The sequence below is a fragment of the Schistocerca americana genome, chromosome 6 (genome assembly GCF_021461395.2).
Source record: "Schistocerca americana isolate TAMUIC-IGC-003095 chromosome 6, iqSchAmer2.1, whole genome shotgun sequence".
NCBI lineage: Eukaryota > Metazoa > Arthropoda > Insecta > Orthoptera > Acrididae > Schistocerca > Schistocerca americana.
Window position 1 is genome coordinate 431,425,832 of NC_060124.1, and position 25,255 is coordinate 431,451,086.

The window sequence follows — 25,255 nt, forward strand, 5'->3', positions numbered from 1 at the left end:
TTTTCAGTTTGAAATGTTTCTTAATTTTTTTAGTAATAGTGCTTGTTATTTGGTGAATGAATGCTTTGAGAGTACTTGATAGAGATCATACGTCGAAACTGCAGCCGAGCGAGGTGGCGTAGTGGTTAGGAGACTGGTCTCGTATATTCGGGAGGACGACGGTTGAAACCCGCATCCAGCCATCCAGATTTAGGTTTCCCGTGATTTGCCTGAAGCGTCAGGCAAATTCCGGGACTGTTACTTTGCAAGGGCACGGCTGATTTCTTTCCCCATCCTTGACACAATCCGAGATTGTACTCCGACTCTAATGACCTTGATTTCGACGGGATGTTAAACCCAATCTTCCTTACTTTACTTTCAAAATTGCTGTTGCAATAAACATAAATAATATTTGAACAACCTACACCAGAATGACTTCATTCAAAAATTTCACTAAGACTGTGGATCCAGCCTTCTTCAAAATTACCACAGTGCACTATTTAAACAATGGATCCTTGTGGCTGCATTACTAAAAGATATTTAACAGTTACGGATCCACTGAAATTTTTTACCGGTGTGTTTCCACCAGTCAACAATCTGTAACACTGAAGTGTTTAAGTGAACGTCATATAATCACCAGAATAATTGATTTTAAAAAAAATCGCTTACCAAGATATTAAAATTAAACTGTATACATTTCAGTGGTGCAGCCCCATTTGTGGTAGGATTCTAATGGGAGAGATAGGCCCTTTATTTAAAACAAATATAAAAAATACGAGGAGTAGCCTAATAGACAGCCAGGGAAGGCAGGTGCTGCCGCTACCTATACTGCGATGTGTTCAGCACGACCGAAATTTAGCATCTAACGAGGAGACACAGCCTCGGCCAACCGTCAGCAGAGGTCACATCTTATCAAAACAGGATTAAAGCCCCCTCCCCCCCCCCACCCGCAGCCCCCCTCCCCCTCTTGCACAGCTGCATGAGGGCCTTGGTAGGCATATAGATTCACTGTTTGGCAGATCTGACTTCGATCATGTTATTGGAGTTACTGTCGAATCCGAATGATCTTTTATAATACACTATGTGATCAAATGTATCCGGATGCCCCCAAAAACATAAGTTTTTTTTATAAAATTACCAAATATGCAGCAACCAGTCGCAAAATCATGCTTTATTTATTCACTTTAGCAAATCGATTTCAACTGGTTAACAGCCATCATCGGTGCTTTCAACCAATATGTGCCCTGAGTGGTAATACTGTCTTAAGCAGAGGTCAAACGCAAAAATTTATGTTTGACCTCTGTCAAATGTCTGTTGGTTGGTTTCAATCTTTATGGTGATGTCCAAGAAATTTAACTGTCTATTTTGCTCTTTCTCTATTGTAAAATGTATCTTATCATGAACAGAATTTATGTCTATGTGTAACTGGTCAATTTTATTGCCTGGTTCATCTATCAGGCACCAGATGTCATACATATATCTAATACAGGATAGGATGTTGGGCCTAACTGGCACTATTTTGTTAAAAATTATCTGTTATATATGGTTCATAAAAATGTTTGCTATGGTTTCGGATACTGGGGATGCCATTGGTGATCCTTCGCTCTGTAAATAAAATTCATTCCTGAACTGAAAATAGTACTGTTCTGTTATTAGCTCTAGAAGCCTGACTGTTTCTTTGATGTATTCATGTGGAAGTGTACCATGTGTCTTAACATTTTGGTCTATAATGTTTATTCTTTCAGTTATTGATGTATTGGAATACATATTCCTTACATCAAATGACAGGTGGGTGGCTGTGTCTGGAACTTGTATGTCTAGTATGAATCAATTGTGTGGTGTTTCTTAAAGTTCTGTCCCCTTGTAGGTTTTCGGTTATTATTTTCAACATGTGCTTGCAAGTGGGTGAGTGTGAGCGTTTCTGTAATTCACTATACCTTCTTGTGTAGCTTCGCTTGGCCTCAGAGAGAAGGTGCAGTGGGATTTGTTTATAGCAGTTTTCTTTTTTCATTGTTTTTATTATATGTTCAGTGTCTTTCAGAGTATCTTTCAACTTCGTTTGGAATTTGTTAGCTGGGTCTGATTTTGGTTTTGAAACTTTATTTTTTGTAATAAACACTGGTGTCTTATTGATGTATTGCTCTTTATCCATGAGAACCACTGTTTCCATTATCTGCTGTTGTGATCATGGTGCTGTGTTCCTGTCGTTTGTTTCTAAGTTTTGTCAGTGTTATGGAATCTGTATTGTTTTGGTTTCCTCTGTTTTCTTTTATCTATGTTATTATGTGTTTGATTTCATTACTGATTAGGTCTCTCGACAGACCAATGTTTACCTCAGGTGTTTCGTTTCTGTTTTCCCATGTGAGAACGCTTTCTGATTCAACTGTGAGATTTTCTATGTAGTTTTCTTCTACTTGTGTGTCGACGTTCCGATACAGACCATTTTCGAACATTTTTATTTCTTTTGTACGCAAAACAGTATCAGTAAGGTTTACCGATATTGGATGAAAATGATGTTTCCCCTTAGACTAGGTGTAATTTGTGGCCGTGTTGAGTTTTTGTTTAGCTTTTAAATTTGCAGTCTTTCTTTTGTCAGACTTTTCATTTTTCTATCACTGCATATGCGCGATTTTCAACCTTGCTAACAAGATGGAAGAAAACAGCGGTATTATTCAGTGTTCTCATAAGGTTACGATGTATTTTACATAGTTCCCCATTTAGGGTTTGCTTTTTGCCATAAAGAGAATTGATTTCGTTGTTTAGACAGATTTTTTGAGCTATTTCTTTCGCTTTCTTTGCGCTGCGGAACTGCTTTTAACTTGTGCCTTAATATATTTAGGTATGATATTCAGCAAATGTTGTTGAAGTTCACATGTTGGACGGTTTTATGCAGGTTGAGATGTAGCCTTCTAACTTTAGAGTAGTGTGAAATAGAAGATCATATATCGTGTTGCATTAAGTAGCTTCGAACTTGGCGACGTCCTATCCATTTTGGGCCAGTTCTTACCAAACCTTTTTTTTTTGGTCATCAGTCTACTGACTGGTTTGATGCGGCCCGCCACGAATTCCTTTCCTGTGCTAACCTCTTCATCTCAGAGTAGCACTCGCAACCTACGTCCTCAATTATTTGCTTGACGTATTCCAATCTCTGTCTTCCTCTACAGTTTTTGCCATCTACAACTCCCTCTAGTACCATGGAAGTCATTCCCTCATGTCTTAGCAGATGTCCTATCATCCTGTCCCTTCTCCTTATCAGTGTTTTTTTTCACATATTCCTTTCCTCTCCGATTCTGCGTAGAACCTCCTCATTTCTTACCTTATCAGTCCACCTAATTTTCAACATTCGTCTATAGCACCACATCTCAAATGCTTCGATACTCTTTTGTTCCGGTTTTCCCACTGTCCATGTTTCACTACCATACAATGCTGTACTTCAGACGTACATCCTCAGAAATTTCTTCCTCAAATTAAGGCCGGTATTTGATATTAGTAGACTTCTCTTGGCCAGAAATGCCTTTTTTGCCATAGCGAGTCTGCTTTTGATGTCCTCCTTGCTCCGTCCGTCATTGTTTATTTTACTGCCTAGGTAGCAGAATTCCTTAACTTCATTGACTTCGTGACCATCAATCCTGATGTTAAGTTTCTCGCTGTTCTCATTTCTACTACTTCTCATTACCTTCGTCTTTCTCCGATTTACTCTCAAACCATACTGTGTACTCATTAGACTGTTCATTCCGTTCAGCAAATCATTTAATTCTTCTTCACTTTCACTCAGGATAGCAATGTCATCAGCGAATCGTATCATTGATATCCTTTCACCTTGTATTTTTATTCCACTCCTGAACCTTTCTTTTATTTCCATCATTGCTTCCTCGATGTACAGATTGAAGAGTAGGGGCGAAAGGCTACAGCCTTGTCTTACACCCTTCTTAATACGAGCACTTCGTTCTTGATCGTCCACTCTTATTTTCCCTCTTGGTTGTTGTACATATTGAATATGACCCGTCTCTCCCTATAGCTTACCCCTACTTTTTTCAGAATCTCTAACAGCTTGCACCATTTTATATAGTCGAACGCTTTTTCCAGGTCGACAAATCCTATGAAAGTGTCTTGATTTTTCTTTAGCCTTGCTTCCATTATTAGCCGTAACGTCAGAATTGCCTCTCTCGTCCCTTTACTTTTCCTAAAGCCAAACTGATCATCACCTAGCGCATTTTCAATTTTCTTTTCCATTCTTCTGTATATTATTCTTGTAAGTAGCTTCGATGCATGAGCTGTTATGCTGATTGTGCGATAATTCTCGCACTTGTCAGCTCTTGCCGTCTTCGGAATTGTGTGGATGATGCTTTTCCGAAAGTCAGATGGTATATCGCCAGACTCATGTATTCTACAGACCAACGTGAATAGTCGTTTTGTTGCCACTTCCCCCAATGAGTTTAGAAATTCTGATGGAATGTTATCTATCCCTTATGCCTTATTTGACCGTAAGTCCTCCAAAGTTCTTTTAAATTCCGATTCTAATACTGGATCCCCTATCTCTTCTAAATCGACTCCTGTTTCTTCTTCTATCACATCAGTTAAATCTTCACCCTCATAGAGGCTTTCAATGTATTCTTTCCACCTATCTGCTCTCTCCTCTGCATTTAACAGTGGAATTCCCGTTGCACTCTTAATGTTACCACCGTTGCTTTTAATGTCACCAAAGGTTGTTTTGACTTTCCTGTATGCTAAGTCTGTCCTTCCGACAATCATATCTTTTTCGATGTCTTCACATTTTTCCTGCAGCCATTTCGTCTTAGCTTCCGTGCACTTCCTATTTATTTCATTCCTCAGCGACTTGTATTTCTGTATTCCTGATTTTCCCGGAACATGTTTGTACTTCCTCCTTTCATCAATCAACTGAAGTATTTCTTCTGTTACCCATGGTTTCTTCGCAGCTACCTTCTTTGTACCTATGTTTTCCTTCCCAACTTCTACCAAACTACCTTCCTCTTAAACCTACATACCTCTCTACAATCACATTATTCTTTTCTACATAGCACTATCCTATACACACACAAGCCATAGGGGGCGTTGTCACTCACTATAATTGCTCAAATGTAGTAACCTCGGTATTCACAGTCCCATATACAGCTTTCCTACAAATGCAACACCTACAAAAAACGAGACTTTGCATTCTAAATTACTTTCTGCCCATTTCCTGCTCGCCCTCTCCTAATCCACCTAAGCAATCAATTGCTACCAGCACCTACGCCGAAAGCTCTTTGCACCTGTATACCATCGACTACGAAACAACCTGACACAATATGACAGAATTTTCCCGATATTAAAAATCAGCTATTATCTTGTGTCTCCAAATAGTGGTGGTTCAGTCAATATCTATCACTGAGCACCTGAACATTAATTACTGAACTCCGGTAACTTGGTCAATCACACTTCTTAAATACATGTTACCCGTTTTCTTCTTCTCTTCCCCTCTCGCCCTTTCTTTCCTGAGTCTATAATTTTTCTTATGACTTTCCTGTCGAGGTACTGTAAATCAATAATAAAAGGTGATTCAAAAAGAAAGAACATATATCAGTTGTTTATTACAGACAAACTGTGAAAGATAGAAAAACATTGCCATGTCACTGGATAGAGGAAGATACAAAGCTTTATGTTCGCATATACACTATACCACACGTCCAAAATGAGCAACATCGAAGTGGTAATCTATTTCATTCCACACACGAATCAACAGGTCCCTGTTTATTGAATCGACAGTTTCAACAATTCGATTTCTCAGATTTTCAAGAGTAACTGTCATGAGTGGGACAAAGTCTTTATCTGTACCACCACAGAAAAAAATCATTAAGTAACGTGCAACGTCGATTCGACCAAAAGATGAGTCCTTTGGAAAAAATGTCCTTTGCCATATGCTGGAGATCTGAGATGCAAAAATAGTACCTTTTATTTTGGTCGCCGTGGCGCAGTTGCTGCCGTAAATGCAACTCCTAAGGCTTCATATGCAGTCGTCGTTTAAAAACTCGCCACACCGTTATTTGAGGAAGTTGAAGTTCCTGGCCTTCGCGTCTTGTGGACTTCCGAGGTCTCCGTGAGAACATGTCTCAGATACACTCGACATTTTCATCAGGTGTGTGTGGTCGACCAGTGACCCTTCCTTTGCATATGCAACCAGCTTCAGAGAATTTTGTACGCCAGTCATAAATGCGCTTGTGCAGAGGCAAGTTCTTGCTGAATCAACGGCGGAATGCAAGTTGCACTTCTTCAATCGACTAACTTCGCGCAAATTCCAGCATACAAAAGGATTTTGCTTGTGGTGTAGTCGCCATGTTGCACAAACAAACAACTTCGACCCTTCCTCTAAGTAGCGAAGCGAGCAATGTGTTTTTATCTTTCAAAGTATGTTTGTAATAAACAGCTGAAATCTGTTCTTTCTTTTTGAATCACCCTGTACATTCGCACGCCCTTCAGTATGGCTTGAAAAGTGTGTATGACTGTCACTTTAAGTGTAATAGATGTAGGAGAGGGTCAGCAATTACTGATACTGCCAAAGTTAGTAAGAATAATTTTGTTATTCAGAACTGCAAGAAGTTCCTATGAGTGACAGAACGCGGTTTCACATGTCGTGGCATGGAACTCTCGCAGGCATACGTTCACTCATGTGCTGGAAAGTTTCTTGGGGAATTGCAGCTCATTCTTCACGGAGTGCTGCACTAATGAGAGGTATCGACTACGGTTGGTGAGGCATGACTCGAAGTCGGTGTTCCAAAACATCCCAAAGATGTTCTATAGGATTCAGGTCAGGACTCTGTGTGGACCAGTCTATTAAGGGATTTTATTGTCGTGTAACCATTCCGCCACGGGCTGTGCATTATGAACGGGTGCTCGATCGTGTTGAAAGATGCAGTCGCCATCCCCGAATTGCTCTTCTACAGTGGGAAACAAGAAGGTGCTTAAAACATAAACGTAGGGCTGTGCTGTGATAGTGCCACTCAAACCAACAAGGGGTGCAAGCCCCCTCCATGAAAAACACGACCATATCATAACACCAGTGCCTCCGAATTTTACTATTGGCACTACACACACTGGCAGATGACGTTCACCGGGCATTCACCATACCCACACCCTGCCATCGGATCGCTGCATTGTGTACCGTGATTTGTCACGCCACACAACGTTTTTCCACCGTTCAATCGTCCAATGTTAACGGTCCTTACACCAAGCGAGGCGTTGTTTGGCATTTACCGGCGTGATGTATGGCTTATGAGCAGCCGCTCGACCATGAAAACCAAGGTTTCTCAACTCCCGCCAAACTGTCATAGTACTTGCAGTGGATCCTGATGCACTTCCTTATGAATACATCAAAGAAACAGTCAGGCTTCTAGAGCTAATAACAGAACAGAACTATTTTCAGTTCAGGAATGAATTTTATTTGCCGGCCGGAGTGGCCGTGCGGTTCTAGGCGCCTTAGTCTGGAACCGCGTGACCGCTACGGTCGCTGGTTCGAATCCTGCCTCGGGCATGGATGTGTGTGATGTCCTTAGGTTAGTTAGGTTTACGTAGTTCTAAGTTCTAGGGGACTGATGACCACAGATGTTAAGTCCCATAGTGCTCAGAGTCATTCAAACCGTTTTTGAACCATTTTGAATTTTATTTACAAAGCGAAGGATTACCGATGGCATCCCCAGAATCCAGAACCATAGCAAACATTTTTATGAACCATATATAACAGATTATTTTTAACAAAATAGTGCCAGTTAGGTACAACGTCCTATAGTGTATTAGATATATGTATGACATCTGGTGCCTGATAGATGAACCAGGCAATAAAATTGACCAGTTACACACAGACATAAATTCTGTTCATAATAAGATATATTTTACAATAGAGAAAGAGCAAAATAGACAGTTAAATTTCTTGGACATCACCATAAAGATTGAAACCAATCAACAGACATTTGACGTATACCGAAAGCTGGCAACAATAGACACAGTTATGTATGAGACATCACATCATCCCAGTTCTGAAAACCAGGCAGCACTAAGATACATACTCCACAGACTAAACACAGTACCATTAGATACAGACAATTACAAGAAAGAAATGAATACCGTAATACAAATAGCAACAAACAATGTATACAAAGAGAACTTAGTAACAAAGCTGAAGAATAAAATCAAGATACAGGAAAGAACGAACACCCAGCTACCACCAACACAAGGACAAAATCCATACACAAACAAACATACGTAAGACAACACCACGAACAACTCCAATTGTGAAAGAAACAGAAAACAAAAGATCGTACACAATGACATACAACCGCAAATACATAAACAGAATTTCCAGTATTTTAAAAAAAGCAAGATGTAAAAATAGCCCACCAATCCAAGAATTACGTTCAGAAATACATCTCAAAAACAATAGGAAAACTGATCTATATCAGAAATCAGGAATATACCAACTGAAATGCAATACATGTGATCGAAGATACATAAGTGAAACAAGGAGGACATTCGACACCAGATGCAAAGAACATGTAAGGGCATGGAAGTATAGAACAAATCATTCAACTTTTGCAGAACACTTATACCAACACCAACATAAAATACCACCAGAAATCACAAGGATCAACAACAACAAAAAGCCTTCTCACTTTACAGGAAAACTACCACATTCAAAAAACGATAACAGAAAATAAACAAGTTCATAAATGATCAGACACACTTTAAACCGATTGACCACATAATATAACAGTAAATATACACTTATAACCACAGGCTCCATTTACCACTACCATATCGTCCCAGATTCTGTCCTATAATCACCATCCAGCCCAATGCTACCCCCTCCCACCTCAAAATATCCTGCTATTACATCCCCCCCCCCCCCAACTCTCATGTCTTTACCTAACATAGAAGACATTTTCACTAATTTACACTAACTCAACAAAAGTAATTTGAAAGATTGGCTACAATCACAACGTGAATGAGAGCAAGTGAACACACATAAACGCTGTTACTTTGCAAAGTAAGAAACACACATAACTTCAGTTGATTTTACAAAAGTGAAATGTTTGTAATGCAGCGCAAGAAATACTGATGAATGGCAAAAACTGCAAAGTTCATATGTGAATGAAAGTCGTTCGACGTCAGCTGTTGCTAGCAAGGAGGGAACAAACAGAATATGTAAAGAAACACCGTAAATAACTTCCACGCCAATTGTATAAACAGAACGCTGTTTTAACCCACAAAAACTAAAAATGTACAAACGTATGTATCCAATTTGCAGAATAACCATGGAGGAAGCTTTATAAATAAAAGTGAACACGTCTGGTGTAATTCTCTTTAATTTAATTGCAGTAAGCTCCAGAAGGTAAACAAATAGTAACTGACTCTAAATCACTTCTTGCGTAAGAATTGATGCGATTGAATTCACCTTCTGGTAAATGGAAATTGTATTTTCACATTAGGTTAAGTATTCAGCCAGAATTACACCAAGATCTCTGAGTGTCACGTGTCGACTGTTGATTCTATGATGATGTATGACAATATTTCAGTTTCTTTAGCGAAATGGTGAAGAACTTAGAGACTTTCTTTAAGAGAGTCAAAGTTAAAATAGTCTGTTTTAACAATCATGTTGAACATAAATTTGTTTAAGGGCTCTGCCACCATTATGAAGCACTACTGTTAAATACATTTAATCACGATCGCCAAAGTCTTTACTAGTAAATTACATGTTTTTTGTCAGCTTCGTTATCAGATGTGCGGCAATGCAGCAGTGAAAATCTACCACAAAACGCAGTGTTTCAGATAAAAAGATAGCACACTGAAAGATATTTCAAGACCCGTCAATACAATGTACGCGTATGAAGTCAAACAGTACGTGCAGTAGCACAGTTGTGGCCGTGTACTACTTCTTGTAGTGTTTTCTTGGTCGTACTTTGTATGGAAGGAAAATTTGTAGTTCAGCAGTTATACAGTGTGGATAAAAGAATGCTTCTATAATTGAAGCCATGTAATCAGATAATACTTTATGTGGGTAGCCCATTTTGATAGTGGACGCAGGTCAGCATCGAACATCTCGATGGCTATGTTCAAGTTTATTGGTTTTGCACTTGTTGGCTATAACTGGGGGTCACAGGCATACATGGGGTATTTACCGTAGGAGTACTGGTAACACCTCATTGAAAAACAGTGAAAAGAATATAGAACCTAATTTAGATATCTGAGGGACCTCTGATACTCTCTGTCTCCATTGTGACTTTGCGGTGGTGGTCATGAGATATTGTTGGCGAACGAAGTCACTGTATTGTACTTGGAGAGAAGTTTGGACTGCTAAGTTTAGGAAGTAAAATGTCGAAGTCGACGTTGTCAAGGGATTTGCTGAAGTATAAGAAGCACATTATAGTCCCCTTTTGTCTCCCCGCAGCAAACCTGAGGTCGCCTGTTACTTTTACTAAAGCAGCTTTTGCGCTATGATTTTTGGGGAAACCTGATTGCTACTCACCTAGCAGGTTGTTTAGTAATTAAATAGTATGTTAGTTGAACTTGGAATATTTATTCTGAAGCCTTGGACAGCGCCAGAAGAATGCAGATAGATCGATAACAACGGGATGCTCTTGCATATCTTTCGTAGGTTGTGTCTCGCTAGTTCCTGTTCCTAGGCTTCAAGGAAAAAACTTTTGGTCAAGGAATGACTGAAGATATCTGTGATAGTGGACAATAGAGGGCCATTTGTAAATTCAGTCATTCGGGCTGTGGTGCCATCGTGCGAACTAGATGCCAATTTGATACGCATGATCGATTTTTCAACTCTTCTACCCAAGTTAGCTGGCGTAAACCACAAATAATCTTTAGTGTGAATCGAACCGCACCTGGCTCAGTTTCTCTCAAAATGTGCCTCGCAAAGAAGTGGATAATAACAGTACAAGAGTATTAAAAAAAAAGAAAAAAAATAGCAAAGTGCGAGTAGAAATCGTGTACTGAGTGTTTTGCACCGACTTAGTTCATATCTGATGGGAATCGAGGTTGCCGGCCGCGGTGGTCTCGCGGTTAAGGCGCTCAGTCCGGAACCGCGTGACTGCTACGGTCGCAGGTTCGAATCCTGCCTCGGGCATGGACGTGTGTGATGTCCTTAGGTTAGTTAGGTTTAAGTAGTTCTAAGTTCTAGGGGACTGATGACCACAGATGTTAAGTCCCATAGTGCTCAGAGCCATTTTGAATCGAGGTTCTCAAAGACTTTCGTCTGTTGTTGATATAGATACTGGTTAGACATTGTCTCAGGATTCCAAGACTGTATTAAAATTTCTTCAATAGTTCCTTAGACTAGTCCATGCATACAAGAAGGAACGAGCAGGGACTTCAGCATGTAGGACATGACTACATCTTGGATATTATTTTTTCATGCAGTAATGTTCGTCTGTTGTGCTTTTCACGGCAATTGAAAGCAGTGTGTGTTGTAATGGCAGAAATATATTCTTTATGTGATGTACACACATCAAAAAAAGTTTTGCATCAGTTCGGTTCCTAGAACTCCTGAAGATAGATGTTGACTGCAGTTATCGTATCACAGACACAGTCCCCTTGACTGTTCAGAGATGTCGCTAAGCCCGCCAAAAGATATAAACAAGCATGCATGAGCAGCACCTACTAGACGGAGGGGGTCCGACAGTCGATCAGTTCCAGTCATTCCACCAGGAAGAAGGTACACGGCTCGTGATGTCTCTAGTTAAACCATGTCTAGACGGTCAATGCCGCGGTTCGATCAAGTCCGCATTGTCACTTTGTGCAAGAAAGGGCTCTCAACAAGGGAAGTGTCCAGGTGTCTCGGAGTGAACCAAAGCGAACTCAGGCCGCCGAGGTCTACTACTGCATTGGATGACCGCTACCTTCGGATTATGGCTCGGAGGTACCCTGACAGCAACGCCACCATGTTTAATAATGCTTTTCGTGCAGCCACAGGACGTTGTGTTACGACTCAAACTGTGCGCAATAGGCTGCATGATGCGCAACTTCTCTCTCGACGTCCATAGCGATGTCCATCTTTGCAACAACGACACCATGCAGTGCGGAAACTGTGCGCAATAGGCTGCATGATGCGCAACTTCTCTCTCGACGTCCATAGCGATGTCCATCTTTGCAACAACGACACCATGCAGTGCGGTACAGATAGGACCAAAAAATGTCGAATGGACCGCTCAGGATTGGCATCATGTTCTCTTCACCGATGAGTGTCACATATGCCTTCAACCAGACAATCGTCGGAGACGTGTTTGGAGGCAATCCGGTCAGGCTGAACGCCTTAGACACACTGTGCAGCGTGTGCAGCAAGGTGGAGGTTCCCTTCTATTTTGGGGTGGTATTATGTGCGGCCGACGTACGCCGCTGATGGTCCTGGAAGGCGCCGTAACGGCTGTACGATACGTGAATGCCATCCTCCGACCGATAGTGCAACCGTATCAGCAGCATATTGGCGAGGCATTCGTCTTCATGGACGACAATTCGCAGCCCCGTCGTGCACATCTTGTGAATGACTTCCTTCAGGATAACAATATCGCTTGAACAGAGTGGCCAGCATACTCTCCAGACATGAACCCTGTCGAACGTGTCTGGGATAGATTGAAAGGGGCTGCTTCTGGAAGACGTGATCGACCAAACACTCTGAGGGATCTACGCCGTATCGCCTTTGAGGAGTGGGATAATCTGCCTTGATGAACTTGTGGCTAGTATGCCACGACGAATACACGCATGAATGAATGCAAGAGGACGTGCTACAGAGTATTAGAGGTACCGGTGTGAACAGCAATCTGGACCATCACCTCTGAAGGTCTCGCTATATGGTTGTATAACATGCAATGTGTCGCTTTCATGAGCAATAAAAAGGGCGGAAATGATGTTTATGTTGATCTCTATTCCAACTTTCTGTACAGCTTCCGGAACTCTCGGAACCGAGATGATGAAAATTTTTTTTTGAGGTGTGTAATTACAAATTAACAATTTTTAGATGTTTCTTACTTAACTTGTACTGCCGGCCGCGGTGTCTGTGCGGTTCTAGGCGCTGCAGTCCGGAATCGCGGGACTGCTACGGTCGCATGTTCGAATCCTGCCTCAGGCATGGATGTCTGTGATATCCGTAGGTTAGTTAGGTTTAAGTAGTTCTAAGTTCTAGGGGACTGATGACCTAAGATGTTAAGTCCAATAGTGCTCAGAGCCATTTGAACTATTTTAACTTGTACTGTGAAACCCTGCTTCGTGCCAAATTTCATGAGTCTACATTAATGGGCTGTATCCTATATGTTTCGATGAGTGAGTTATAGAGTATCAAAATAAATGACATAAATGGCCGAATCTTTGGATTGTATTGACTTAGAAGTCTAAATGTTTTACACCGCCAAGGGACCATCGTACTTAGTAAGTTACATTAATCTGAATTTGATACGCCACCTCTTCGCGAGAAAAAGGGTTTAGACAAAAAGAGAGATAAAAAAAGATAAAATTATTTGTATTATATAATTACAAATTACTATTATTGGATCTTTTCTTTACTTGTAGTGCGAAACTGTGCGTCTTTGCAAATTTCATGATTCTAGGTCAACGGGAAGTACCCTATAAGTTTTTATGCGTGAGGTTTCGAATATCAAAACATGTAACATAAGTGGCCGTATCTTATCAGTGCACTGACTAAGAGGCAAGAGACTTAAAATTTTTCATTGGCCAAGCGACCATAGACCTTAGCGTGTGACATAATTTGAACTCGACACGTTTACCAGTTCTTGAGAAAAAGAATTCTTAAGGGGTGGACAGACAGACAACAGAGGATCCTACAAGGATTTCGTTTTAACAGAACCTTAAAAACAGGCCATTTAAAGGTCCTTAATAACAGGCAAGTGGGACCAATGTGAAGCGATGAACTACGGCATGATGCGGCTAATGCTGGTGTGTTCAAGAAAGAGCACCATGGGTGGATTAAAGATTGTGTGGATACGGAAACTGTGGGTGGAACTAAAAGGAAGAGGACATGGATCTTTTTGCAGTCGAGATACAGAGAGCAGTGACGGCATAAAACGTTACGTGGGCGTCGGTAGTAGTGGTACGGGAGTCTGCGGGACCGTAAAAGGCCTAAAAAGTGTCCCGGATTTACAGCGCCCCCCGGCGCGAGGCGGGGAGAGAGGGTGCCGACCTCGAGTACGTGCGACCCGGCGGCGGGGTCGGCGGGTCGAGAGCGCGCGGGAGTTCTTCCCCTTTGCTGTCAGTTGGTTTTAGCGATTTTCACGCGGAATTTGGCGGCCCTCCCGGCGGCTTGCAAAACTTGGCGCGACCTCCGCACCCGGCCTTCTGGGCTCGGCCTTCCTTCCCGCCGCCCTCTCCTGCCCGCTCGTGCTCTCCGCGGGGGTTCCCCGCGGGTGCGCCGGCGCTGATTTACTCCCCCACTTCGAGGCTCCCCTCCGCACATAAATTCCGATTATTCGCAGGAAAAATTGACATTAGTGCAGTGGCGGCCGCGCGGCCCCGGATTTAAACAGCGAAGCTCGCCCCGTGACGGATGAGGGCGCGCGCATAGTCCCACCGGAGCAGCCGCCCCCGACGCTCAAACACACATCACGGGTCTGTAAAAAAGCCAGCAGAGAGCAGGAAACTGGCCGGGCAGGGCGTGCCATCACCAAGGCGCCTATCCTTCCACTGCGTCCTTTGCCACTTCTCGTGTTAGCCACGGCGTTGCTACAGGGAGGGTAGGTAACCTCTAAGTTGCTTCATGATCGCCACGTCTCGACGAGCGTTTGCTACAATTTAATTTTCGTATTAAAAGTGAACTGAGGTGACAAAAGTCATGAGATTGTGATGTGCACATATACGGATGGCGTTAGTATCGCGTATGGAAGTGACAAAAGGGCACTGCATTGGCAGAGCTGTTATTTCTACTCAGGTAAATGGATATGCCGTGTGGCTAGGGCCTTCCGTCTAGTAGACCGTTCGCCTGGTGCAAGTCTTTCGAATTGACGCCACGTCGGCGACTTGCGTGTCGATGCGGATGAAATGATGATGATAAGGACAACACAACACCCAATCCCTGAGCGAGAAAATCTCCGACCCAGCTGGGAATCGAACCCGGGCCAGTAGGTATGACAATCCGACGCGCTGACCACTCAGCTACCAGGGGCGGACTTGACTCAGGTGATTCATGCTGTAAGTTATCCGAAGTGATTATGGTCTCACGACGGAACTGACAGGCTTTGAAGGCGGAATGATAATTGGACATAGACGCGTGGGGCATTCCATTTCGGAAATCGTTACGGAATTCAGTATCCTGAGATTCACAGTATCAAGAGGGTGCCAGGAATATCAAATTACAGGCATTATCTCTCACCACGGACAACACAGTGCCCGACGGCCTTCGCTTAACGACCGAGAGCAGCGATGTTCGCGTAGAGTTGATAGTACTCACAGACAAGCATCACTGCGTTAAACAACCGTAGAAATCAATGTGGGACGTACGTCTCGCTTAGGACAGTGTGGCGAAATGTGGCATTAAGGGGGCTACGGCAGCAGACGACGGACGCGAGCGCCTTTGTTAACAGCACGACATCACCTGCAGCGCCTCTCCTGGGGTCATGACCATATCGGTTGGACCTAGACGACTAGAAAACCGTGACCTGGTCAGATGAGTTCCAATTTCAGTTGGTAAGAGCTGATGGTAGGGTTAGAGTGTGGCAGAGACCCCATGAAGCCATGGAGCCAAGTTATCGACAAGGCACTGCGCAAGCTAGTGGGGCTCGGTAATTGTGTGAGCAGTGTTTACATCGAATGGACTAGTCTTCTCGTCCAACTGAACCCATCATTGACCGGAAAGAGTTATGTTCGGATACTTTGCATTCATGGTCTTCATAATGCCAAGGAACGATGTCACCGGACCACAATTGTTCGTGCCTGGTTTGAAGAACATTCTGAATAATTTGGCCACCCAGATCGCCCAAAATGACTCCCACCGAAATTTATGGGGCATTGTCGAGATGTCAGTTCGTGCACAACATCATGGCACCGGTGAAACCTTTGCCGTTATCGATGGCTCTGGAGGCAGCACGGTCAGTACTTCTGCAGGGGACTTCCAACGACTTGTTGAGTCCATGGCACGACTACGCCAGCCAAAAGGAGGTCCGACAGGATGTTAGGAGGTATCCCATGAATTTTGTCACCTCATTATCTGTAGTAAGTTATGATAGACGCTATTTTGTCAATTCCAATTTCCTCTTTCAAAGCATTATTAGTTTTTGAACAGCTTTTGTACTGTACTCCGGCTCTTATTCTACCCTTATATGGCTCTAAGCACTATGGGACTTCACATCTGAGGTCATCAGTCCTCTTGACTTAGAACTACATAAACCTAACGAACCTAAGGACATCACACACAACCATGCCCGAGGCAGGATTCGAACCTGCGACCGTAGCAGCAGCGCGGTTCCAGACTGAAGCGCCTAGAATCGCTCGGCCACAGCGGCCGGCTACCCTTGTAATCGATACTTTTACTGTGTAAGCCTCCTAAGCTGTTAAGCACACTGTTGAAGACAGTGATACAAGTGATATAAAAAAAGCCTCGCAGGCATTTTTTTCTTCCTTTCAAGTAAATTTTGTTTATTAAAATGAAATTTTGTAATCCTTATAACGTCTTCTTTGTAGTGCCCTTGTTAAGAGCAATGTAGTGATGATTATTGGCGATACGTCTTCTCGCAAAAAAAGATGCAGCGAGCACGATGCCCATGCAGCGCGGCTTCGTCTGGTTTGCCACATAAAATCTGTGCCTTAACATATTCCACATTTCCAACATTTTTCTTGAAAATCGCACTGTTTAACCTCTGTGACTTGGAATGGTTGTTCGTTGCTTTGCGTGTGTCGCATAGATACGGGTAAAGCTGTGCTCAACGCGAAGATTGGCTTGAAGTGCTTTACCAGGAATGCTCTTACTGGAGGTGGCATGCCGTTGCTTTTCTCCGACCTTTGCACAGATTTACCCAGCTAGTTCTATCTGAAGTTTATTAAAGGAAGTTTATTAAAAAAAGAACGTATATTAGACACAACGAGGAAGAGAAGAGCGGTATTCTACGGAAAACTAGGAAGGATAGATGAAAACAGAATAAAAAACAAGAAATTTACGTTTTTTTGACATAAATCGAAAAACATTGATGACGTGGATCAAAGAAGTTAAACTGAGGGAAATATGCGAAAGAAAAAATATCAGAATGAAAATGAAAATATTCATGGGCTTCCAGGAGATAACAAAGAAAAAGACAGATATGGGCAGAGGGGGAAAGGGGTGAAAACCTATTGGAAAGAAAGAAAAGAGAAAAGAAAGAAGACATAACTTATTTCATGTGCTGCTTAGTAGGCCAAACCAATAAAAAATGAAAAAGAAGTAATTACAATAAAAAGTGAGTCAGATAGAAAAGTGGAAAGAGGATTAGGAAAGAGGTAAAAGAATCTGGTAACAATTATTAAAATTTGTGAACGAAGCGACATCTCTTATGATTGTTTTGAAGTAATCTGGCCGACAGTGGTAGAAGAATCCTAACTCCCTTGCCACAAATCCATCATAAGCTCTGTGCTAGAGACACGAAAGATATATTACATTCTAAACTCATATTGTATCATGGTGCAATTAAACCTTGAATGCCTGCAACTCTTATTTGGGGTATAGTTGATCCAACGGAACTGATAGATGTTTAGGTTTTATGTGTATGTTTCTGTGTTCCTGTGAGGTTCAGAAGGACGCAGGATCTTTGCCAAGAAACAGTCACAAAAAGAAGAAAGATTACGTTAGATTTAAGCTCCCGGCCGACGTTAAGTTCGTTAGGGCCCGAAAACTAAATCGGTTACAAAATGGTTCAAATGGTTCTGAGCACTATGGGACTTAACATCTGACTACCAGCAAGGCATTCTCACTTGTATGTAGTACCGAACACAAATCGGTCCTAAGGGCCTAAACTTCAGTAATCTTATAATAATGATAATAATCATCGTTATATGTAGAAACACTGAGACGTACTTTTTCTAGACTGTTATTTAAATTTTATACAGCTTTCTTTAATTTCATTTTAGGTCGTTAGCTATCATTAATTCTTACAGATCAAGGAAATGATCTATTGAACCACCGATACATAGAAACGTTATGACGAGTAGTACTGGTCACGGAGCAGATTTTCTGTTGCGCCAAATTACTCGCAGACACCGCGTTGCTCCGGTTAGACAGGAAGGGCGGGAAGTTCAAAGACGTGGACCGAACTAACTGCCTTCTGTTTTAGACAGAAGTTTTTGATAACTTTTCACACAGAAAAATCTTCGGATATTATGAAATCTGTGTGTGCTTCAGAGGGATTAGAAATTCAGAGAAGGAGAAATACTTTCTAAATCTATTACTATCTGTTGAATGCACGGGGATAAAACATAAAAATTAGTAATGGTGATTCCTTTGATAAACTGGCTTTCTATTTAGTTGGATATAATAGATTTTGTCTGCTGAGACGATGAAACTGTTGGAAGAGTATCGAATGACTTTAAGATCGTGACTGGATTTAACTTAACACGAATATTGTTTATTTTAACATGCAGTGATGCACAAATAATTGTCATTTCCTCATAGGATAAAAAACAAATTTTTTCTTATCTGCTCTTTAAAACTACTGCTACATATCTGATTTTCGTTTTGATTCAGAAAAACAAAGCTGTTCTTGAAACTTCCTGGCAGATTAAAACTGTGTGCCCGACCGAGACTCGAACTCGGGACCTTTGCCTTTCGCGGGCAAGTACTCTACCACCTGAGCTACCGAAGCACGACTCACGCCCGGTACTCACAGCTTTACTTCTGCCAGTACCTCGTCTCCTACCTTCCAAAGAGCACTTGCCCGCGAAAGGCAAAGGTCCCGAGTTCGAGTCTCGGTCGGGCACACAGTTTTAATCTGCCAGGAAGTTTCATATCAGCGCACACTCCGCTGCAGAGTGAAAATCTCATTCTGGAAAGCTGTTCTTGTTAGAGTTAGTTTGAACATTTTCTGTACAAGACATGGTCCTGTCGCCTCTATGGTATACCCTGGCTTTATTTCGACTTTGCCACCGAACCACTGTGCAGCCTCACATTTTTTACTGTAACAAATCGTTGCCAGAGGTGAAAGTGGCGATACGTGACAGAAAAAAAATCTGTGATTGGCTTGAAATCGAATACTACATCTTTGGCTTTGAAGCCTGGCACCTAACCACTGAGCCACCAATGCGCACTGCTTGTTTGAATCTAAAGATAATGTATTTCATGACTAAAAACCCAGCACTATTCTCTGGGAAAATTATGTTCAAGATGGTACGTAATGTGGACTACAATACACATGTGAAAGTCCATTTGCTCTTGAATTTCTCAATCGTAAGCTTAGATTTTATGAATGAAAAGTTTATATTGGTGGTCTTTCCGTTGTTCTGGGGCAAAATAAGATTTAAATACCAAGTTTAAAAATATTTGTGTGATTCGCCAAACTTCTAGAGCATGTAGCATGTACGAGTATATTACATGAGGATTCAAATATGTTTTTTATGTCAATATTAAATGATTTCAGAGTTTGCTTTGGTGGATTTTATTTATAAACTAACAATTGAAGTAAATAAATATATTTATGTACTTATCACACAACGTTATTATATTATCATACACGAAAATAAAACTAAACTCCGCCCGAACAGGCCATGAAGGCCCAACGGTGCCGATTGTCCGCCGTGTCATCCTCAGACCACAGGCGTCAATGGATGCGGATATGGAAGGGCATGTGGTCAGCACACCGCTCTCCCGGCCGTTTTGTCAGTTGACGAGACTGGAGCCGCTACTTCTCAATCAAGTAGCTCCTGTTTGCCTCACAGGGGCTGAGTGCACCCCGTTTGCCAACAGCGCTCGGCAGACCGGGTGGTCACCCTCCAAGTGATAGCCCAGCGCGACAGCGCTTAACTTCGGTGAGCTGACGGGAAACAGTGTTACCACTACGGCAAGGCAGTTGGCATACACGAAAATACAGGCAGAAAATTTTTCGTGATTTTTCTATTTTTTATGGAACTGCAAAAGAACAGCCTCTTTTTTCTGTGAAGCAGATGTATTTCTCATTTAGTGCACCGTAAAAATGGGAAACTCTTACATCCAAGCAACCTTCATCTGAAATGACTTTTATGAGTTTATTCCTCGTCTCAAATATGTTCGTGGCATGGCACTTTCTTGCTGTTCGTGATGGCACCGACTTTGTTGTTGTGGAGCGCTTTATCTTTGGAACTGCGTCATTTTTGTCATCCCATTCCTCGTCATCCACCATCTTCTTCCTCTTGCATTCTCTCTTGTAAATGTGAAAGTGTGTCTTGTTGCCGAATGTAGAAACAGTGCTGCATTAAAAAAAAAGTATCACTGTGAAGATGTGATAAAATAAACAGTCACTTATTCGATAGCACAGGATATATTGACATATTACAGCATATTCGGAACAGATTATAGTTAAAAACTACTAAAAACAAACATAAATTACCCTGTTTCTCGAAGCCACGCTCGTACTGTGATAAACATCTCTCTTCAAGAAGTTGCTGCCGCACACTTTGAGCGTACAGAAACGAAAACAAATGATATACAGGAAGCAAATGGTGTGATATGTATGGTACAATCTGTGAGAATAATTTTAGCATATTCTCTGAGCTAGAAAAAAAATAGAAGTTGGATATATACTGGCATGGGCAACGGCCTTGCCGCAGCGGATACACCGGTTCCCGTGACATCACCGAAGTTAAGCGCTGTCGGGCGTGGCCGGCACTTGGATGGGTGACCATCCAGGCCGCCATGCTCTGTTGCCATTTTTCGGTGTGCACTCAGCCTCGTGATGCCAATTTAGGAGCCACTCGACCGAACAGTAGCGGCTCCGGTCAAAGAAAACAATCACAACGACCAGGAGAGCGGTGTGCTGAGCACACGCCCCTCCAAACTGCATCCTCAACTGAGGATGACACGGCGGTCGGATGGTCCCGATGGGCCACTTGTGGCCTGACGACGGAGTGCTATACTAGTACCCAAACTTATGGATGAAAGTAAGTTTCGCATCATGTGTCAGTACCAAGTAACATAGATCCATGAAACATGGGTCATACATATGAATAGCTGCTAAAGTATAGAAGAAGGCAACTGAAAGAAATGCGGAATGTGAAGAACAGAAATGATACCTTTATTCAGAGACAATAAGTACACTGAAGTCATGATGGTTTGTGGTGGTCCCCTGGACATTAGAAAAAGCTGGGCAAGATTGCTAAGAGGGCATATTATCACCACAGAAGGCAATGAAGGCTCTGCAACCTGTTCCTATGCTGGCCACAATGTTAGTAACGAGCTCTTGCGCAGTGTGTTCCATTCCTACACTAGCGCGGTTGATAGCTTCCGGAATGTCGCTGGTGCACAAGAACGTGTTGCAATACGTTTCTCTCACGAATCCCACATATGGTCGATGGGATTTAAATTGGGAGAACGGGCAGCCCAGTCCATTTGTCGAATATTCTCTCTTTCCAAGAGCTCCTCCACGTGCGCTGTTCGATGCGATCGCGCACTGTCATTCATAAATATGAAATCAGGGCCGAATGCGCCATTGAAAAGACACACGTGAGGAAGGAGTGCAGTGTCACAATAAACTTGGCAGGTGAGTTTACCGTGTCAAGGTTTTGGAGGTCTGTATACCTATGCAACATTATGCCTCCCCACTTCGTAACATTCGGGCCATCAAAAGGATCATGTTTGATAGTTTTTCTGGGTGCATTACGTGTTCGCAAATCTCACCATATGAAGCTACGTCCAGTACCATCGAACAGGATCGTTTGGGCTGTCTGGGTGTCACAGTGCGGGAAGGCATGATGTTGCATGGACATACTGACCTCCAAATCATTAAACGTGGTTCAATCACCGGTCAACGTTATTGTGACAGTGTACTCCTTCCTCAATAGCGTCTTTTCAGGGGTGCTTCATTTTTGATGATGGCAGAGCGCGGCCCCATCGAACAGCGGAGATGGAACGAGAGGATATTCGGCGAACGGATTGACATGCCCATTCGCCCACTTTATATCCAAAAATGGTTCAAATGGCTCTAAGCACCATTGGTCTTAACATCTGAGGTCATCAGTCCCCTAGACTTAGAACTACTTAAACCTAAATAACCTAAGAACATTACACACATCCATGCCCGAGGCAGGATTCAAACCTGCGACGGTAACAGCAACACGGTTCCGGACTGAAGCGCCTAGAACCGCTCGGTCACAGCGGCCGACACTTTATATCCCTCTGGTCACATGTGGGAAGTGATGGGGAGACGTTTTACAGCATCGACATGCACCAACGACAACCAGCAGTTGTCAAAGAATGGGGCGTCCTGTGACAAGAACTCCTTACCGACCTTCTGGCCAGGATAGGAGCGTGTTGCAGAGAATGCATTGCCCTCTGTGGTGATAACACGCCCTATAGATAACCATGTCCCACCGTTTGTAATGTCCACGATATCATTACGAATCGCGATGGCTTAAGTGTAATCAGCGTATTTGAATAAAAGTGCCATTTCTATTGCGTATTCCTTTCAGTTATCTTCTGTTTTATTTGAGTTTGGCTTTAATCCCCATTTACGGAAATCGTGGCTTAATAATCGATTTATTGCAGCCAAAATGGACATTTGGTGCGTCAAGTAGAGGAATTATTCTATATTCGCTATTATCATTCTTAGTCACCAGCGATTCTGTTCTCATCCTACAGATTAACACATGATATCTCTCACACTGGTCACCACATCTCGCACATATACAGCTCGTGCTGGGCTAGTGAAAACTCTGAGGGTTGCCCAGTTTGTCACTACTTGGCGAATTTCGTATCCTCCCTGCGTCCATTCACGGCTTGTCATGGCGCCTGTAACATAGAAATCCTTCCATATCTTGCGTTTCTTCTCATGTAGTTCCGTCAATAAGTCCTGGTATGGTGTCGTCACTGGTAGTAAGTGCTTCAGTCCCAGCTTTTCTATGAAGAAGGGCTCTCTGACCAATTCATACACAAGACGCAAGAGTGTGTATTTGGAGAGACATAGCACACTTTTTAAGTAAGTAGCCTTCAGCTTCTCTGTTTTTTCGAGACCTGCCTTCTTCAGATGAATCCATATGTTTTCCAATCCTTATATTGCAACAGCTTCAACGTTGAATTTAAACAGTCGTAGGGCTCCAGAATGAGAGTTTCACTCTGCAGCGGAGTGTGCGCTGATTTGAAACTTCCTGGCAGATTAAAACTGTGTGCCGACCGAGACTCGAACTCGGGAAGGTAGGAGACGAGGTACTGGCAGAAGTGAAGCTGTGAGGACGGGGCCTGAGTCGTGCTTGGATAGCTCAGTTGGTAGAGCACTTGCCCGCGAAAGGCAAAGGTCCCGAGTTCGAGTCTCGGTCTGGCACACAGTTTTAATCTGCCAGGAAGTTTCAGTCGTAGGGCTGTTTCGAGGGATAGTTTGCCTATCGACTTGATATCACTTATGGCTCTCGTTGCGGCGCTGGCTCTGTATTTTATGTGGCGTGTGAATATTGTTCCCTGTGACTGAAGGGTAACTCCTAGGCACGGAAAACTGGTGACTGACTTTAGCTGTGTCTCTCCAACGTAGAAAGTGCCGGGGGTTCCTCCTCTTCTGAAGGTCATGGAGACTGTCTTCTCTTCATTCAAGGATAGGTCGTTTTTTCGTGCCCTGTACACTAACTGGTTGAAGGTTTTCTGCAGATCATCCTCAGAAACTGAGGGAAATCTTGGCTTAAAATATCTAGGTCAAAAGTTAGGATTTCTTCAGTTGATTCAAAGGTTTTGTGTTGGGTGGCTGTTGCCCAGTCGTCCGCATAGCCAAACGTTATGCACTGTGTTGGAGGAATATAAATTAAACAAGAGACGAGCAAGGACGTGTCTCTGTGGTAAGCCATTATTCAGTAGTTTTGGACAGCTGATGTCTTTTCCTGTAGTTACTGCAAATGTCCTTTCAGTCGACTTGTTGTCAATTAGTTTTGTTCTCCGTTTGCATGGGAGAAGTTTTAATAATTTTTAAAGCAGCCCATGTCCCCAAACCGTGTCATATGCTGCACTTAGATTAATGAAAGCAGCTGATGTTTTCTGCTTCATATGGTATCCTGCTTCGGTAAGTGTTCTTAAAGGTAAGACTTGCTCAACAGGAAGGTTCTGAAAGATCAGTGGACTAATCCGACTGAACAGAATTTTTTCAAGGAACTTATGAACAGCTCTCAGTAGTGGGACTGGGCGCTAGTTTAAGCTGGTCTGGTGCTTGCTGAGCTTGAATATTGCTGTGATTTTCGATTGATTCGTTTTTTGTAAGACTGATAATATCAGAGAAGAAATCCGCCTGCCACCTATATGCATAATTTCCGCTACGCAGAATAAAATCTGGATGGATTCTGTCATTTCTCGGAGCCTTTACAAGTTTTAGAGTTTTAACAGGAGCAGAAATTTCAGATGCAGAGGAAAGTTGAGCAACGTGAGCAGGCGTCTGATGTATCTTGTATTAGTTCTATCCCTTGTTGCTCTTGAGGTGGACGTAACCTACTAACTGATGTACGAGTGGTGTCCCTTAATTTAATTTTGTTTCTACCCAACTTCCTTAGTACAGACCATGCTTTTGTACTTCATGTTTGAAAGTTGAATGACTCAACAGTCTGTATCCACCTAGTACATCTGGCTGTATCGAAGTTATGGTGAAGGTTTTCCTCTATTTTCGGGCCACCGCTTCTGAGATGCATGGGGTTGATCTGTTATTCTGTCATTCTGCGCAACGGATTAATCTGAGATGTACCCTTTACCCTGTGGCTCCTGCAAGATGCAATTTCCACCCCCACACTACTACAGAAGTCAGACAGACGCTCCTGACGTTCTAAAGAGAAATGCCTGAAAAACTTTCAGCAATAAATATCTTCTGGAGTCGTCTGCTGTAAGGAAATGACACAAAAATTCACAAAATTTCTTATGTAACTAGTGGGATACTTGGTTACTGGAGTAGTGGTAATTAGTGCAAGAAAAACATGAAACTAACAAAAGTTATTATTTATTTTGCAAAAATTCTGAGAAATCACAATGGCACTTTTAGTTATGAATTGAATAAGTTATATCCTGGTTCTTTTTGGGATGTGAAGTTACCTCTCAAGGATAGGAGTCGCTAATGAAATATCTATACAAAGTTTAAGATGGTTGTTGACTTGGCAGAATGGCTGAGAG

General features: G+C 42.5%; 1 non-coding gene across 1 annotated transcript; it reads left to right on the top strand.

Moving 5' to 3' along the window:
* Window positions 1–23,370: 23,370 nt before the first annotated feature.
* On the top strand, window positions 23,371–23,445 carry Trnas-cga. The gene has a single exon. It is a non-coding gene; the product is annotated as a tRNA-Ser (tRNA).
* Window positions 23,446–25,255: the final 1,810 nt, after the last annotated feature.